The 17,268-nt window shown below is 50.8% G+C and overlaps 1 protein-coding gene across 3 annotated transcripts in view; it reads left to right on the top strand.

Moving 5' to 3' along the window:
- NCK2 (NCK adaptor protein 2) overlaps window positions 1-17,268 on the top strand; it is a 115,763-nt gene that overhangs the window by 57,586 nt on the left and 40,909 nt on the right. For all 3 annotated transcript variants that reach the window (XM_084900914.1, XM_084900912.1, XM_084900913.1), the window contains one exon: window positions 8,487-8,634. The gene's annotated coding sequence lies outside the window, so the exon portion shown is untranslated. The remainder of the gene's footprint in view (window positions 1-8,486; window positions 8,635-17,268) is intronic.

Here is a 17,268-nt window from a genome sequence, read left to right as displayed (position 1 = left end):
AAGCTTTGAGAGTGAAAAGGTTTTGAGAAAACACAGACCAGTATATGTGTGGGTAAAATAGCGCAGTTAGAAAAATTCACCATCAGAATAATATGTGTGGGTTTTGTTCACTTGGGAAAAGCCAGCACCTCCATCCAGGCTGAGACTCTACTTTCAGGGACCATTTCTGTGGTTTGTCACTAGACAAGTTCCTCTGGATACATAGAGCACTGAAGCCAGGATGAGGAGGCTCAGCATTCCCTCCTGAGCGTGAGGCCGGTTCTTGGTGTTGCTTTTGTAGCTGCCACCAGCCATTGATGACCGCTCTTCTCTCCCCTTGGGAGAGCAAGAGAGGGAGGACACAGTATGAGTGGTTTCTGGTAAAAGAATGAATGAGTAAGTAAATAAGAAGAGAACAAATGAATTAGGCCAAACTGAAGAGTTTTTGTACAATAAAGGAAGCCAGCCACTGAATGGGAGAGCGTGTTTGCCAGCGACACATCTGATAAGGGGTTAAATATCCAAAATTTATAAAGGACTTATAAAAGTCAACACCAACAAAACAACAAATAATCCAATTAAGAAATGAGCAAAGGAGCTGAACACACACTTCTCCAAAGAGGACATACCGATGACCAATAGGCATATGAAAAGATGTTCAAAGTCACTGATCATCAGAGAAATTAAAACCACAATGAGGTATCACCTCACACCTGTCAGAATGGCTACCATCAATGAATCAAACAAGTGCTGGCGAGGATGTGGAGAAAAGGGAACCCTTGTCCTGACTGGTGTGGCTCAGTGGATACAGCATCGGCCTGCAGACTCAAGGGTCCCAGGTTCGATTCTGATCACTGGGGAGATGGGCACATACCCAGTAGGGAGTGTGCAGGAGGTAGCTGATTGATATTTCTCTCTCATCCATATTTCTAACTCTTTATCCCTCTCCCTTTCTCTCTGTAAAAAATCAATAAAATATATTTTTTAAAAAGAAAAGAAAAGGGAGCCCTCGTGCACAGACTGGTGCAGCCACTGTGGAAACAGTACGGAATTTCCTCCAAAAATTAAAAATGGAACTGCCTGATGACCCAGTAATTCCACTTCTAAGAAACCCGAAATACTGATTTGGAAGAATATATGCACCCCTATGTTTGCTGCAGCGTCATTTACAATAGCCAAGATTTGGAAGCAGCCCAAGTGCCCATCAGCAGACAGTGGATGAAAAAGCTGTGGAACGTTTGCACCATGGAACACTACGCAGCTGGAAGAAAGAAGGATCCCCTGCCCTCGGAGACAGCCTGGTTAGATCTGGAGATTGTTATGCGAAGCGAAATTGGCCAGAGAAAGACAAATACCACATGTGTCACTTATTTGTAGAATCTAATGAGCAAAATAAGCTAACAAAGTGGAAACAGATTCATAGACACAGAGCACAGACTGACAGCTCTCAGAGGGAGGGGGGTTGGGAGGCGGGTGAAAATGATGAGTTGAGCAAAAAAAAAACCCTCAGACAGACAACAGTATGGTGCTCACCAGAGGGGAGGGGTTGGGCGTTAAAGAGGAGAGAGGGGATGAAGGGTGGTGAACACACAGTACAGTACACATATGATGTGCTATAGAATTGTACACCTGAAACATGTATAATTTTATTAACTAATGCCACCGCAATAAATTCGTGTTTTAAAAGCAGGACGTGAGATCAATGGTTAGATTATTTCATAACTTTTAGCCTCAGCTATCACTTCCCAGTTAGAAGGTAAGTGAGGGCCGCACCATGCCCTGGACCCAGGAAGAATCCTGTGAGAAGGGGGAGCAGTGCGGTGGGGGAAGGGCTGCACCTGCTCATATATTAACGTGGCCGATTTGTCCTGGCGTTTACTAAGTCATGGATCAGTGGGGTTGCTTCTCCGTACCACGCCTGTGGCCAGTGCCGGGTCCCTCCCTGAGAACGGCTCCGGCTTACAGAGCCCTGGCACTAACTGCCACTTTACCGGAAATACCATGGAGGGGGAATGTGGAAAACCATGTCAATGAAGCGAAAGCCACCGCGTGCAGAAGGCTGGTTGTTCTGCAAGACACGTGACCCCGTTTCTTCAGCTGATTGTCGTTAAATACAATAGGCTTAACGTGCCTTGAGAGACATAAGGAGATTATAATTTGGAACATTATTTCACTCTGGGTTCAAATAAATCAGCTATAAAACACATCTCTGAGACAATGGGGAAAATTGGAACACTAGATATGAGATTTATGTTAAGGAATCATTATTTTAGGTGTAAGGATGGAGTTGTGTGTATCTGCTGGTTATACACAATGAAGTGTTTACAGATAAAGTAATTTTTGTTTGGGATGTGCTTTACAGTCATCTAGTGAGGGCTGGGAATGGGGGGAGCTGGCTGTAGGTCCGTGATTGATGAGGCTGAGTGGTAGGTATCCTCTCCACTTTGAATATGGTTAAAGGTCTTCACTACAAAGCCAAATACAGTGACTACATACAGTTCGGTGAATGCTCTGCACAGGGGAGGGAAGCCAGGTTTTCTGTGCTGAGAATTGGGAGCTTGTTCCCGGAGGTGTCACGTTTGCACTGGGTTTTAGAGAAAGAAGAGATGTGCAAAAACTGGAGTATTTGCTCCTGTGGCCAGGAGGAAGGACCTGGAGCGTCACTGTGAGTTGTCGGGGTTTTGTTACTGGCCCTCCCATTCATCCCTCCTTCCGTCCCTGTAGGACCTGCTTCTCAGATGAGGGGGAGGCGAGAGGAGAGAGGGGGGACCCTCACAGAGGCCGGTGAGGGCTGAGGGGGTGAGGGCAGGCCAGTGAGGGGTGAGGGCAGGCTGCCTGAGGTGGGCGGGACTGGGTCGCCCAGTGCACCTCAGTGACTTCCCAGGCAGTGTCTGTGTCTCCTTTTTTTCTTTGTCTTTCCTTCTGTCTTTTTTTTTTTTTTTTTTTTTTTTTTTTTTTAAAGGGGCAGGGTTTGCACCACCTTTCTTCAGTAAATGCAGTTTAAAGTTGAAGGTTTACTTTTTTTTTTTAAATGTTAGTGATTTGTTACAGAGAAGAAGGGAGAGGGATAGAGTTAGAAACATCGATGAGAGAGAAACATCAATTAGCTGCCTCCTGCACACCTCTCAGCCCTGACCACTGCCTGGGGGCGGGGGAGCTGAAATCCTGTCCCTGGAGGCCTGTGTGTCAGACCCTGAGTGTTCATTCCTAAGCTGTGGGTTTGGTCCATGGGGAGGACCCAGGGAGGACTTCCAGGCGGTTATTGTGTAGCTCTGTTCTTGTCTCACCCGGCATTTTCCGCTTGGATCCAGCTTCCCATCGTGTGGCTCTGTGGGAATGGAGCGTCTGGGTCTCCAGAGCTCAGGCAGGGCCCTGCTCTCCGGCTCCGCACAGCCCGCCCTGCAGGCCGCCTGCTCTGAAGAGAGCTGTCACGGTGATGGGGAGGGCAAGACTCGGTTTGTGAGCTCAGAGGCTGTAACACAGTCATGGGGGTGGTGCTTTTCCTTTGAAATGGAAGAGGGAAGACAGTTCCCTTAGATTGCCTGCAGGGCGGCGTCTGGGTGTCCACTCGGTGTGCTTTGCGTGTGTCAGGACCGGCATGGTGCACACCTGTCGGGACTGTCAGCTCTGGGTCATGTGCAGGGACCAGCCCAGCCAGGTAACGTTCCCCAGTGGTTGCTTCGGCTGCAGGACGCTGAGGGAAGCTGCCCCTCTGAGAGTGGAGACTGTGCAGCCAGCACCGCACGCCCCGCCTGACAGGCTGAGCTGGCTCCCGCCCGGCAGGTGCCAGTCCCACGGTAGCAGCAGCAGCCTCTGCCTGAGTCTCAGACTAAGTCCCCTTTAGTGGTGACCTTCGTGGGAGAAAGCTCGGCTGGACTTGGGTGTGGGCCATCAGCTTTGGCTCCTGAGCTGAACAGTCAGGTTTTCGGCCCGCGTGGCCGTGAGGATGGGCGGCTGTGGCAGCGGGGGCAGCAGTGCCCGTCCCAGGGCACCCGGTCGAGCTGACTAATGGTTTATCAATATTGTTTATCTTATCAAAGAACCAGCTCTTGGCTTCATTGATTTTTTGTATTGTGTTTTTAGTCTCTCTGTCATTTATTTCTGTTCTTTATTATTTTCTTCCTTCTACTTACTCTGGACTATTCTTGTTCTCATTCTAGTTCTTTAAGTTGTAGGGTTAAATATTTTATTACCAGTTTTTCTTGTTTTTTGAGGTAAGCATGTAGTGCTATGAACTTCCCTCTCAAGACTGCTTTGGCTGTATCCCAGAGGTTTAGGTTTTTTGTGTGTTCATTTTCATTTGTTTCCAGGAAGCTTTTGATTTGTTTGTTGATCTCATTGGTAACCCATTCATTGTTTAATAGCATGCAATTTAGCCTCCATGTATTTGAATGTTTTTGGGTGTTTTTGCTATAGTTAATTTCTAATGTCATTCCACTGTGATCTGAGAAGATGCTTGATATGATTCAGTCTTCTTGAACTTGTTTTGTGTCCTAACATGTGGACTATCTTTGAGAATGACCCAGGTGAACTTGAGAAGAGTGTATATTCCTCAGCTTTGGGGTGAAATGTTCTATAAATGTCAATTAAATCCATCTGATCCAGCATGTCACTGTTTCCGTATTGAATTTTTGTCTATCCATTGTATCACTGGGGTCTAAAAGTCCCCTAGCATGACTGTATTGTTGTTGGTCTTACCCTTTAATTCCTCTAGAAGTTTTTTTTTTAAATATATATATAGGTGCTCCTATATTGGATGTATATATATTTATCAGGGTTATATCTTTGATGGATCAATCTCTTTAGTATTATGTAGTGACTTTTGTTGTCTCTTGTGATGGCCTTCATTTTGATGTCTCCTTTGTCAAATATGCATATTGCTACCCCAGCTTTTTTAAAAATATATATATAATTTTTATTGATTTCAGAGAGGAAGGGAGAGGGAGAGGCAGATTGAAACATCAGTTATGAAAGAGAATCATTGATTGTCTGCCTCCTGAACACCCCACACTGGGGCTTGAACCCATAACCCAAACATGCTCTGACCTGGAATTGAACCGTGACCTCCTGGTTCAAAGGACGATGCTTAACCATGAGCCATGCTGGCCAGGCCCCAGCTTTTTTTTTTTTTTTTTTTTTTTTTTTTTTTTTTTTTTTTTTTTTTTTTTACCTCCATTTCCATTTGCATGGAAAAAAAATGGTTTTCATCCCTTCACTTTTATTCTGAGGTGGATCTCTTGTAGACAGCATATAGGTGGGTCATGTTTTTGTATCCATTCAGCTACTCTATGCCTTTTGATTGGAGCATTTAATCCATTTACATTAAAGATTATTAAGATTTACTTATTTATTGCCATTTTAATATGTATGCCTAGGTTTCTCTCTCTATTTCTTTTCATTATACCATTGCCTTTAGCATTTCTTCTTGTAATGCTGGCTTGGTGGTGATAAATTTCTTTAACTTTTTTTAATCAGGGAAGCTCTTTATTTCGCCATCTTGAATGAGAGCTTTGCTGGATAGAGTAATCTTGATCATTGCTATTCATTACCTTGAGTACTTCATGCTTTTGTCTTTAGAGTTTCTAATGAGAAATCAGTTGACAGCCTTATGGGAGCTCCTTTGTAGCTAACAAATTGCTTCTCTCTTGCTGCCTTTAAGGTTCTCTCTTTGTCTTAAATTTTTGGCATTTTAATTATGATGTGTCTGGGCATGGGACTGTTTGGGTTTTTCTTGCTTGAGTCTCTGTACCTCCCAAACTTGTGTGACTTTTTCCTTCACCAGGCTGGGAAAGTTTTCTGCCATTATTTCTTCAAACATGTTCTCTATCCCGTGCTCCCTTTCTTCCCCTTCTGGTTCACCTATTACATGAATATTGTTTAATGTTGTCGCACAGCTCCCCTTAAGCCGTCCTCCTGTGTGTGTTTGTTTTTTAAATATGTTATTTTTATTTCAGAGATGAAGAGAGGGGGAGGAAGAGATAGAATCATTTAATCATTGATCAGCTGCCTCCTGCATGCCCCCTACTGGGGATCATGCTCACAACCCGGGCAAAAATCAAACCCGGGACCTTTCAGTCTGCTGGCCAGTGCTCTATCCACTGAGCCAAACCAGCTAGTACTGTCGTCTTGTTTTCTAATTGCTTTTTTCTTTTTGGTTTTCTGATTGGGTAATTTTTCTTCCCTGTTGTATTCACCTACCCAATCTTCAGCTTCTCCTAATCTGCTGTGTATTCCTTCCAATGTTTTATTTGTGTTATGTCATTCTTTATTCTCCACTGTTCTTTTTTATAGTTACTATATCTTTTCTCATGCTGTTGAGCATCTTTACCATCATTATTCTGAACTCTGTATCAAACTCTATATCACATAAACTTATCTCTATTTCATTTACCTCTTCTTCTGGAGAATTCTCTGATTCTTTAATTTGGTTTGTGTGTTTTTTTTGTTTTGTTTTGTTTTTTTCCCTCCTCATTTTGGCTGCCTGTTTGGGTTTGTGACTGTGTATTAGATAGATTTGTTACACTTTCCAGTCTCTAGTGCAGGATGGTGTCAAATGCTGTTTCTGACTAATTAGATCAGGCAAATACTCAAACCCTCCAGAGACATGATTCTGCCTGAAGACCAATTGGTTTCAGTCTTCAGTAACCCTCAGGCAGTTGTCCTCAGGTGTGGCAAAAGGTTTTCCAATGGGGTGGGGCCATTGCTTTTGCCTGGAGGCTAATTCTCAATCTCTTCAGGGGCCTCAGAAAGCCGCACCATGTAGCACTTGATTTTCCAATAGGGTGGGTCAACTGTCTTTTCCCCCAGGCAAAAACCACCTGGATTGTGAAGGTCTGCCTGAGAAAGCGGACCTCTGCTGCATAAGGAAATAATTTAGCACAGGGTGTCTGCCTTCTGAGCTCTAACCGTAGAGCCCCCAATCCTGGCTTCTGCTCACACAGCTCCAGTCCACTCTGCTCTCCCTCTCTCCGAACCCCAGGGAGTGGCTGCACAGTAAATTTTGTGTTGTCCCTTTAAGAAGGTGTCAGCTTTTCCAGCCCTCCCTGGCAGACAGCAGCCCTGCACTGTTTTCACAGCCAGATATGTGTGCACCTTTCTCAGTTCTGGTGCTTTTTGCTGGGGGGCAGCCCAGCTTGGGGATTAGACCCCAGAGTTCTCAGTGGCACCCCCACACCCCCACCTCCAGCTGAGCTCTCTCTCCAGAACTTCGGCTGCTGTCTGTGGGAGCCTGGCCAGCCCTTTCATGCCTCTGCCCCTCCTACCAGACTCTATGCGGTCTTCACTTTCCGTCCTTGGTTATCAGGTCCTCTCCTTAGCTTTTTGTTGTTGTTGTTTGTTTGTTTTTTGTATTTTTAGTTATAGTTTTATTTTGGTCCTGGATGGATGTCTGTGTAGCATCCACTTACTCTGCAGCCATTTGTAATCTCCATTTCCATCCTGGTATACATTTAACATCTTGCCCAAATCTAGTCTTCCCATTGTGTTTGGTTATCAACTTTTCCTTGCATTTAATCATATTTTTAAGTAAAAAGCAGGCACCCTTTAAAATATTGCTAGATAATATATAAAATAGGTTGAAGTTTTTAATCAAATGTATGAACTTGCCTTGTAACATTTCTATGATAGCCCTACTCGGATTGTCTTTTTCTACTTGACTAAAATAGAATTCGTTTTTTCTGTGTGTGTTTAACATTTTGGGTCATAATCAAGCCAGGATGGATGAATAGACCCCTGAGGGAACTGGAGACAGGTCCTCTCTGGGTGTGAGATGTAATTAACAATGGCAGGCACTCACTGGAGGGCCGCAGACCTTCAGGACCTGGAGAACGGGAGGCGAGGCCTGATAGTTCGCCAGCGGAGCGAAGGGAAGGGGGCAGCAGACTGCCCAAGCCAGGAGGGAGAGGTGGCGTTACCGCTGGCTTCTCGCCACAACGCCCTGGTATTTCTGGGGATGTTATTCTCGGAAATATTCTCAGATTTCCTGCAGGGGTGTTTTTAGCACGAGGCTGAGGGTCCAGTAGCTGGCCTCCCAATAAATGGCCAGTAAGAGAGACTCCGAGTCAGGATCGCATCTCTAAGTGATTTCAGTGTTCCTGCTGCCCAGCTGCCTCCTGGCTCATCCTTAGCTCCCAGCCTGGCTTCCTCCCGCGCGCAGCCTGCCTGTGGTTTCTGGCGGCTTCGGAGGAGTGGGCGGGGGCGGTGGGGATAGGAAGTCTGAATACGCTTGGGAACTAGGATCCCTGATTTATGGCCTGCTGTCCCCGTTCTCTCCACCCCTCTTCTCCAGGGTGTGCGGTGGCCTCCCTGACCATGGCCTGCATCCGATGGGCGGCTGGAAGGTGGGGAGGTGGGCGCGGTTTCGTTGGGCAGAGGCATTAGGTACAAACAGCTTTCTCTGGGGTTTATTACAAGTGTTCGTTTGAGGTAAATAAGCAGTTATTTCTTAAGCAGTTACTTAAAATCAAATTAGCAAGAGTCCTAATATGTGATTTTCTGTTTCTTTTCAGGTTTCCTGTTCCTTTACTACGAGAGAGTTCCCAGACCAGAGCGCTGAGGAAGGCTGGCTGGGTCTGAGAGTCTGTCCCTGCGGGTGTGACTGCTGGAGGCGCCGCCCGGGTTCTGAGCGGCCGGTCATCTCGTAGCTGAGCGCCAGGGGTAAGTCTGCAGCTTCCGCTTAGAATGGGGAGGAGACGCCGCTTTCGCCTGAGATGCTTGGTTTGCACAGTAGGTTTGACAGTAATAAAATGGCAATGAGTGTTTTCCTGAGCCACACAGTATTTCCGTTTTTCTGGGGGCTTGGTTGAAAAGTGACCGTCACTGCCCCTGCTGTAGAGCGTGATGGGCTGAGGGGCTGGAGGCACAGCACTGGCACCGCTGGTCCGTGTCCTTTCTCCTGAGCAGCTTCGCCGCGTCCTCCACCAGACCTGCACCTTAGACACATTTTACATGTACACGTGTGTAGATAGTATGTTGATAATGAAAAGATGGAAACATGCATCGTGGGAACCTTGGTCATAACAAAGGAACCAGGAACGGCTGCCTTACGTCACACACAGTGCAGTGCAGAGTGAGGAGGCCAGCCGGGTGCTTCCTCACGTGTGCCATCCTGTGTCCCAGCCTGACTGTCTCAAACCACGCATGTCTCTGATGATCTTGACAGTCTTGGGGAGGACCTATCAGATGTCCCACAGCTGGGATTTATCTGGGGTTTTTTCCTCATTAGTCCAGAGCCGTGATGTTCAACTCTCTTCATCTCGTGGCACACACAAACCAGTTACTGAAATTCTGCGGCACACCAAAAATGTGGTTTTTGCTGATCTGACCAAAAAGTAGGTATAATTGTGGTTCATGCATGCCGGAGGGCTATTGTTGTGTTGGCTGTTGTCATTTTGTTTATTCGACAATCTCTGCGCACAGAGGTCAGTTGAAAATCACTGCGCTAGAGTTATGGGATTTTCTCCTGGGAAATCCGTCTTTTCTCTCGCATTTATTTGTTTACGCAATCATTCAGTTCCTTTCTTTTTAAAACTAGTTTCATCACATGCATGCATAAGTGTAAGGATTTTCTCGGCGGCGTGTCAGGGCTTCGTGAGGATGGACCCAGGTGGGAGGTGGTCCTTTGGCTTTCGGCTGCTTGACGTGGTTGAGAGGAGCTGCCTCGTCCCACTGCTGTGCAGGGCTGGGCGGGGGCCGCAGACCCACCCAAGCATCTCCTGTGACCCGCACTTAATTCTCTCCTGGAACTGGCACACAGCACTGTCCTGAGCTCGGGCAGCTCCCCTGCCTCACGGCTGCCCGTTCTCCTGCCAGGAACTGGAGCGAATTGCTACCTGAACCGTCCTCCGCTCTCTCTGCGGCTGTCGGAGCTCCCTCTGCCAGGCCTCCTGCCCTTCAGCGTCTTCATGTCCCCCGGTGTGACGGCAGCTGCCTGTGCCCGGTGCCTGTGGCCCCTCAGCGCCTTCATGTCCCCCAGTGTGACGGGCAGCTCCCTGTGCCCGGTGCCTATGGCCCCTCAGCGTCTTCATGTCCCCCGGTGTGACGGCAGCTCCCTGTGCCCGGTGTCTGTGGCCCCTCAGCGTCTTCATGTCCCCCGGTGTGACGGGCAGCTCTCTGTGCCCGGTGTCTGTGGCCCCTCAGCGTCTTCATGTCCCCCGGTGTGACGGGCAGCTGGCTGTGCCCGGTGCCTGTGGCCCCTCAGCGTCTTCATGTCCCCCGGTGTGACAGGCAGCTGCTGTGCCCGGTGCCTGTGGCCCGGCGGCCTGGCGTTTTCCCCGCGGTGCTGCCGTCTGGCCAGGGCGCTGCCTCTCGCCTGCTTTTCAGTTGCGTGGTGGGTCTCTGCCTGACTGCAGGGCGCTCACGGTTCCAGACACCAGCTCTCCATCATGTTCTCGCTGCTGACAGCGGGCTCTGCCGGCGCGTTTCCCTGTGCTCTGCTCCGTGGGGAGGGTTCCGCCCCCCGAGGGTCCCGGCGTGGGCGCCGGGCGTGGGCACTGCGTTTGGACTCGGCTCGCACGGGCCGGAGCTTGCTTCCTGCGGCTCCCCGGGGCCTTTCCGCGGGCAGGGTTCGTCGTGTTCAGCAGCCCGTCCTTAAAGAGGTCGGCAGGTAGTACGGTGGTTAAGCGCTGGCAGTTTGTTGGCAGAGCCCAGGTAATTTTTGCCAGGAGTACAGTCTCGTCTTAGACTGCCTCTCAGCAGTTAATGAGCTCTGCACAGATCTTCCGTTTCCTGTCGCTGTGCTGGTCCGTGGCTGGAGAGCTGGGGGATCCGCTCTTCATTGATCTGCATTTCACGGACATTGTGTATGCCCATGTGCTTCCCCCTTTGTGCTCAAAGAGCTCAGCGGAATGACACGTAAATGTTCAATCGGAGTCCCCTCCCCGCCCCCCCTCCCCCGCCCCCCGGCTTCAGAGAGCCCTTAGCCTGCAATGGCAGTGACTGGAGCACAGGTGAGGTTGGGTTAGGAGGCCGCTGACGTTTGAATCCAGCGGCACATGAGGCTTCCGCCCCGGAGCTCGGACACCAGGGGCTGTGGCGGAGGCTCGGCGGCACGTGGGCAGCACATGCGCAGCACGTGGGGCGTGTGCAGGCCTCGCGGGCCGGGGCGGAACATACAATACATGTGCCTCGGGGCCACAGCGGGGTATGCGGGGCCCAGGGGCTGCGGTGGGGCGTGTGCGGGCCTCGCGGGCCGGGCTGGAACATACATGTGCCTCGGGGCCACAGCGGGGTGTGCGGGGCCCAGGGGCTGCGGTGGGGCGTGTGCGGGCCTCGTGGGCCGGGGCGGAACATACATGTGCCTCGGGGCCACAGTGGGGCGTGCGGGGCCCAGGGGCTGCGGTGGGGCGTGTGCGGGCCTCGCGGGCCGGGCTGGAACATACATGTGCCTCGGGGCCACAGTGGGATGTGCGGCACCCAGGGGCTGCGGTGGGTGTGTGCAGGCCTTAGGGACCTAGGGGCCACAGTGGGGCGTGCGGGGCCCAGGGGCTGCGGTGGGGCGTGAGCGGGCCTTAGGGGCCTCGGGCCACAGTGGGGCGTGCGGGGCCCAGGGGCTGCGGTGGGGTGTGTGCAGGCCTTAGGGGCCTCGGGGCCACAGTGGGGCGTGCGGGGCCCAGGGGCTGCGGTGGGGTGTGAGCGGGCCTGCACTGACAGGCTGCGGACATCACTGACTGGAGCCCTGCCAAGTGCTCTGTTGGGAGGAGAGAGTCCTGCCCTCAAGGAATTGCATGGAGGGGGAGAAAATGGACGAGCAGTCAGTTAACGTGGGTGAGGTATGGTCAATGAGGTGGGAGAGAAAGAGCGGGGCTGCAGGTGGCAGCAGCCATGGCAGGCCGGGAGCAGGGGAGAGCGCTGGGCAGAGTGGGATGTAGTCAGGGATGGGGTGTGGTGAAGAGGAGGAGCAAGGGGGTGACATCTGAACAGAGGCCTGAACACAGTGAGGGAGCGAGGAGCTGCGGGTGTCTGGGAGAGATGTCATGCTCACAGCAGGCGATCGGGTGACACGGCTGTGATGTCATGTTCACAGCAGGTGATCGGGTGGCATGGCAGTGATGTCATGCCCACAGCAGTGACGTCATGCTCACAGCGGGCCCTGCTGGGACGCAGTGACTGTGGCACTTTCCCCCTGTGCTCTCCTGTCCCTGAACCCAGAACCTCCATCTTAGGAGGGAAACCATCAGACAAATCCCAACTAAAGGGCCGTCTGCAAGCCCCCGCCTGCAGTCCTCAGAACCGAAGGGTCATCGGCACACGGGGGTCTGACCGTCACGGCCCAGGGGAGCCGCTGGAGACCGGGTGTGGTGTCCGGAGCGGGGTCCTGGATTACAGGGCGGGCGTTAGAAGACTAAGGACATCTGTGTGAGCTGTGGACTCTGGTTAACAATGTATCGCTGTCGGCCTGGTAATTGTAACAAATGTATCATAGTGATGTAAGATGTTCAGGGAAACTGAAACAGTTCTGAGAAATAAAATTTATTGTAAAAATAGTACATATGCTAGAGATCTTGATTTCCTCATTCCGTTTTCTTGAGTGATAGGGGAGATTTCCTTAAAAGCAGCATACACTTGGCATCTATATTAGTGTTTATTTTTCTAAAAGTACTTGTAGAGGTGTCTGTGCGGAGATTAAGCCTGTGCCCTCGCTGTCCCGGGGTCCCTGCCCTCCCCAGGGCCAGGCACTGAGGGTTCCCATCAACTAGGAAACCGGAAGCCTAGGGTGCTGGGGATTGGGCATACGCCATGCAGACCTGCAGGACTAAAAGTTAGTCACATTCGACATGTATGAGGCCCAGGCAATGCGGAATGTGTTTTCGGGTCACTGTGCTGCTCATTTCACCCTGGTATGTTTCAGAATTAGGCAGCGATTATGAATAATAGGTGGTAAGGGCAAAGGTCAGTTATTGATTAATGTAGCTGAACTCATTAGTAAGACTTGAGGAAGCTCATGACATTTATGTTTTATATGTTTATGAAATAGATGCTTGAATTATAAAAATTACAACTTCTTTTCTGGTTGTGGAAAAAATATGCCTAGTAAACCCCTGAAAGTGGATGCTGGCTGTCCGTGTGCTTGGTGAGCAGCAGGCACACCTTGTCTGAGGGCACTGCATTTCAGAGCAGGTCAGGTTTCACCAGGGATCAATGCATATTTTATTTTTTATTTTTTAAAAATATTTTTATTGATTTCAGAGAGGAAGGGAGAGGGAGAGAGAGATAGAAACATCAGTGATGAGAGAGAATCATTGATCGGCTGCCTCCCACATGCCCCCTACAGAGGATCGAGCCTGCAGCCCGGGCATGTCCTCTTTACCAAAATCGAACCCAGGACCCTTCAGTCCGTAAACTGACGCTCTATCCATGGAGCCAAACCAGCTAGGGCAATGCTCATTTTCAAAGATGGGTAATTTTTTCTTTTTTAAGTCTAGCCTTATTGAGGTAGATGGATCACTAACATTGTAAGGTGTTTGAAGGGTACATTGGGTGGTTTGCTATGTGTACAGTGTGAAAGGATTGTTAATTAACATATCCATCACCTCTATTAATTAGCACATCCCTCACCTCACTTACTCATCTCTTCTTCTGGTGAGAGCATGTTAGTCCACTCGTAGCCAGTGTCACTGTAGAATACCGTGTTACCAGCCGCAGAGCCGGTGTTTACCTGGGCCCTCAGGGCTCACGGCTGAATGGACCCCTTACCAGCCTCTCCCTCCCCACAGCCCCTGGCGGCCACTTCCCACTGTTTCTGGGAATGTGGCTTGTGGGTGTTTGTCCGTTGCTTACATCTGTCCGGTCACAGCATTCCTGTGGTGTGCTGCAGGCTGGCCTCAGACAGTGTCGGTTCTAACTCCAGTGTGCTTACTTGAATTGTATTTGTTTCGCCATTAATACTGTGTGATAAAAGTAGCTTATTAAACTGATGGCGATTCTCCAAAGTGAGGTACGCAGGTACCCCTCCTCCACAGCCGCCTCGGGGTGAGGAGCAGGGTGGGTGGCAGAGGTGGCAGCGTGGGCACTCAGGCTGTGAGTGAGGAGTGAGGAACAGCGTACCCAGCTTTAGCTGGAGCACAGCGCCCCGGCTCTGCTCTGTCAGGGGCCGTGGCACGATGCGTGGTGCCGGCCTGGAGTTCCGTTCTCGGATCGCGGGGTGTCGGGCACCTCGCTCAGCACCATGGGCACAGTGAGGTGCTGGTTGATAAAGTCTCACTTTGAGGCATTTTTCTGAATGTACTTTAATGAGGGTTGGTACTTGACTCTGGCTATAAGGATGGAAAAAGAAAGGTGCCCACTTTTAAAAAGATTGCAAGGGGAGTAGATTTATTATAAAGTAAAAACGTGTTTTTGATCCAGTAAGAAGCAGGTTCACTTAAGAAACTTTATGAGCCTCACACCCAACAGGATGGCTGCTGTAACACACCAGAGTAGCACACGGTGAGGCTGTGGGGAGGCCGGAACTACGGCCAGGGAACGTGAAATGGGCGGTTGCTGTGAAAAATAGCTGTGGCTCCTCAGTGACGGCTGGGACCCGTATGAGTCAGCTGTCACAGTCCTTCAGAAGAGGTTCAAACCCATTGCATAGCCAAGGAGCAGCCAGCCATTGCCTAGGACCTTTTTACTCGCTGACCTGGAATCCCAGACTTCCTGTTTGGAATAAGTCTATAAATCACAGGCCACACATTGGACCCTCACCCCCCACCCCCCAGAGTGAGCACAGAGCACAGATTTGGGAGCCGGTGGACCTGGGCTCCAGTCCGGACTCATTTAACAAGTCCCTCAGGCTCTGGCCCTGTCTCCAAAGGGCACCCCCTCTCCAACGGGGAGCGGTGCTGACTGAGTGAGTTGGTGTGTGTCAGGTTCCGGCATACGCTCACATTTACTTCCTAAACCGAACATTTGAGGGGTCATTCCGGCCGCGAGTCTGGCGACCAGGCATGCAGCCGTGACTCCAGTCCCTGCCCCGGCCGTCATGGTTACGGTTGTAACATCCGAGCGCAGGCCTCGCTCCTGGAGCGCTGCTCGCTGCTCCGGGCGCCCAGGCACCCCATTCTTCAAGCTCCCGCGGGGGTCCCCGTGCACCGCCATAGCCTCGCCCGGCCAGCTCCGCACCTGGCGTCTTGCAGGAGGTGAACACGTTGCTTTGATTGGTGTTTCGTGTTGCCCTGTCCTTGTTAGAAACTCCTGAAAACTGTGGAGTTAAGAAACAAACCCGGATTTAAATGGGATATTCTTTGAGTCCCATTCCTATTATTGCTCTCATTAGTATTAAAAAACAAACAGGTAAAACAAAACAAAACTACCTTATGACTTTCAAAATCTAAGCCGACAGGAAGCCGGGTCAGGATGGAGACAGCGGTGGGCATGGGTTCTGGAAGTAGGTCGTTGTCTGCCTGAAGGACACGAGTGTCGAGTGAGCTCGTCCTGTTGGCTGGCGTGTACGTTATGCATAAGTTTCATTAAACACTAGAGGCCCAGTGCATGAGATTTATGCACTCAGAGGATGGCGGGGAGGGTCCCTCAGCCCGTCCTGTGCCCTCTCCCAGTCCAGAAGCCCCTAAGCCATCCGTCGGACATCCTTAGTGCTGCCATAGTGGCAGGAAAGGCTACCACCACTGTATTCACTGCTGAGCCCAGCCTCTGCCTGAGCAGTGCTCCCCCTGGTGGTCAGTACGCATCATAGTGACTGGTCGTTCATCTGTTAGGTCGATTTGCATATTAGCCTTTTATTAATGTATTTGATTTTTTACAGAGAGGAAGGGAGAGAGATAGAGAGCTAGAAACGTCGATGAGAGAGAAACATCGAACAGCTGCCTCTTGCACACCCCCTACCGGGGATGTGCCCACAACCAACGTACATGCCCTTGACCAGAATCAAACCTGGGACCTTTCAGTCCGCAGATCGACGCTCCCCCGCTGAGCCAAACTGGTTTTGGCATCCCTAAGTTTTGAACTTAATGTATAACGGGGGAGACTGTGCATTCCTTGTAAACTTCTCCAGCATCTGGTAGAAAGCGCTGTGTTATCTTAACGTGTCTATATGCCTCCAGGCATCGAGTGCACAGGTCGCCTCACGGGAACTCCTTTTTGTCAGAGAGGAACGGGGTTTTAGTGAGTGGTCTTCCCACTATTCCTTCTCTCTAGTTTTGAGGAAACTTCTAGCCATTGAAGGACTGAATACTGGATTTTCTTGCTGGGAAATGACTGAGAAGTGTGGCGCCGCTGAGACAGCTGGGGTTACTCTCGTCTTAGTCCTCAGGTGTCCCTCTGCTCTTCTTACTCCCAGAGCGGACTCCACTGCTCCGTGCTTTGTGGCTGTTAACACGCCTGTCACTTAGGAACCGTGTGGCACAGCTCACTCTCGGTGCCGCGCGTTTCACGGGACTTGGATACCGTGCGGAGTTTTCCCTGAGCCAGGTCTGTGCTCTGCCCGTTCACCCCGCCGCCTGCAGTGGAAGTGTTAGAGCACATGTGTCAAACACTCGGCCCGCGGGCCAAATCCAGCCCGCCAGGCCTTGCAATGTGGCCCGCACCGCGCTGTCATCACTGCACTCCGCTGTCAGTTTATGACATTGTCAGTTTATGACTGTTCAGTAAACTATTCGGCCCGCGATTTAGGCTGGATTTTAGATTTTGGCCCCTTCTCTGATTGAGTTCGACACCCCTATGTTAGAGGAAGAGAGAGTCACGGCATTGGGAAGCACGCAGGACAGGCGGACTATGCGGGGGCTGCTGCATGGGAGTGTGTGTGTGTATGTGTGTGTGTGTGTGTGTGTGAGGGGGGTGATGACTGAGCCCAGCTCCCGGCACAGGAAGGAGAGGGTCACAGCCTGGAGCAGGAGGGAGAGGGCACGCACAGCCCCGAGGAGAGGAGAGGGCAGCCGGGCTCTTCCTGAGGCGGCGGGTGATCAGCCGAGGCTGGCTGAGCGGGCGGATTCCGGCTAAACCCACGCAGCCGGGTTCTTGTTAAAGCTGAGCGATGCGAAGGTGCATCAGGAGGTACGGACGTCACGGCTGGTTTGGGACGGGGATTCAGAAGCCTGCCTAAGCTTGGTAGAAAAAGCCTCTATGGGAGAGACCCCATGCAGCCTCCGGGGTTTCTGTCACTCAGTGATCCCATCGAAGGCTTCCCACGTGTCTCCAGGGCTTGGCGCCTCATTCCTTTTATCGCTGAGTCCTTCCGTCAGCGGATGGACCGCCGTTCACTCATCAGCGCCCCTGCTGAAGGCACCTTGACTGCGGCCACATTTTGGCGATTGTGCACAAAGCGGCTGTAAACACCCATTTGCAGGTTTCAGGAGT

The sequence above is a fragment of the Pipistrellus hanaki genome (genome assembly GCF_964339955.1).
Source record: "Pipistrellus hanaki genome assembly, chromosome: 12".
Lineage (NCBI taxonomy): Eukaryota > Metazoa > Chordata > Mammalia > Chiroptera > Vespertilionidae > Pipistrellus > Pipistrellus hanaki.
This window is presented reverse-complemented; position numbering and strand designations above follow the sequence as displayed.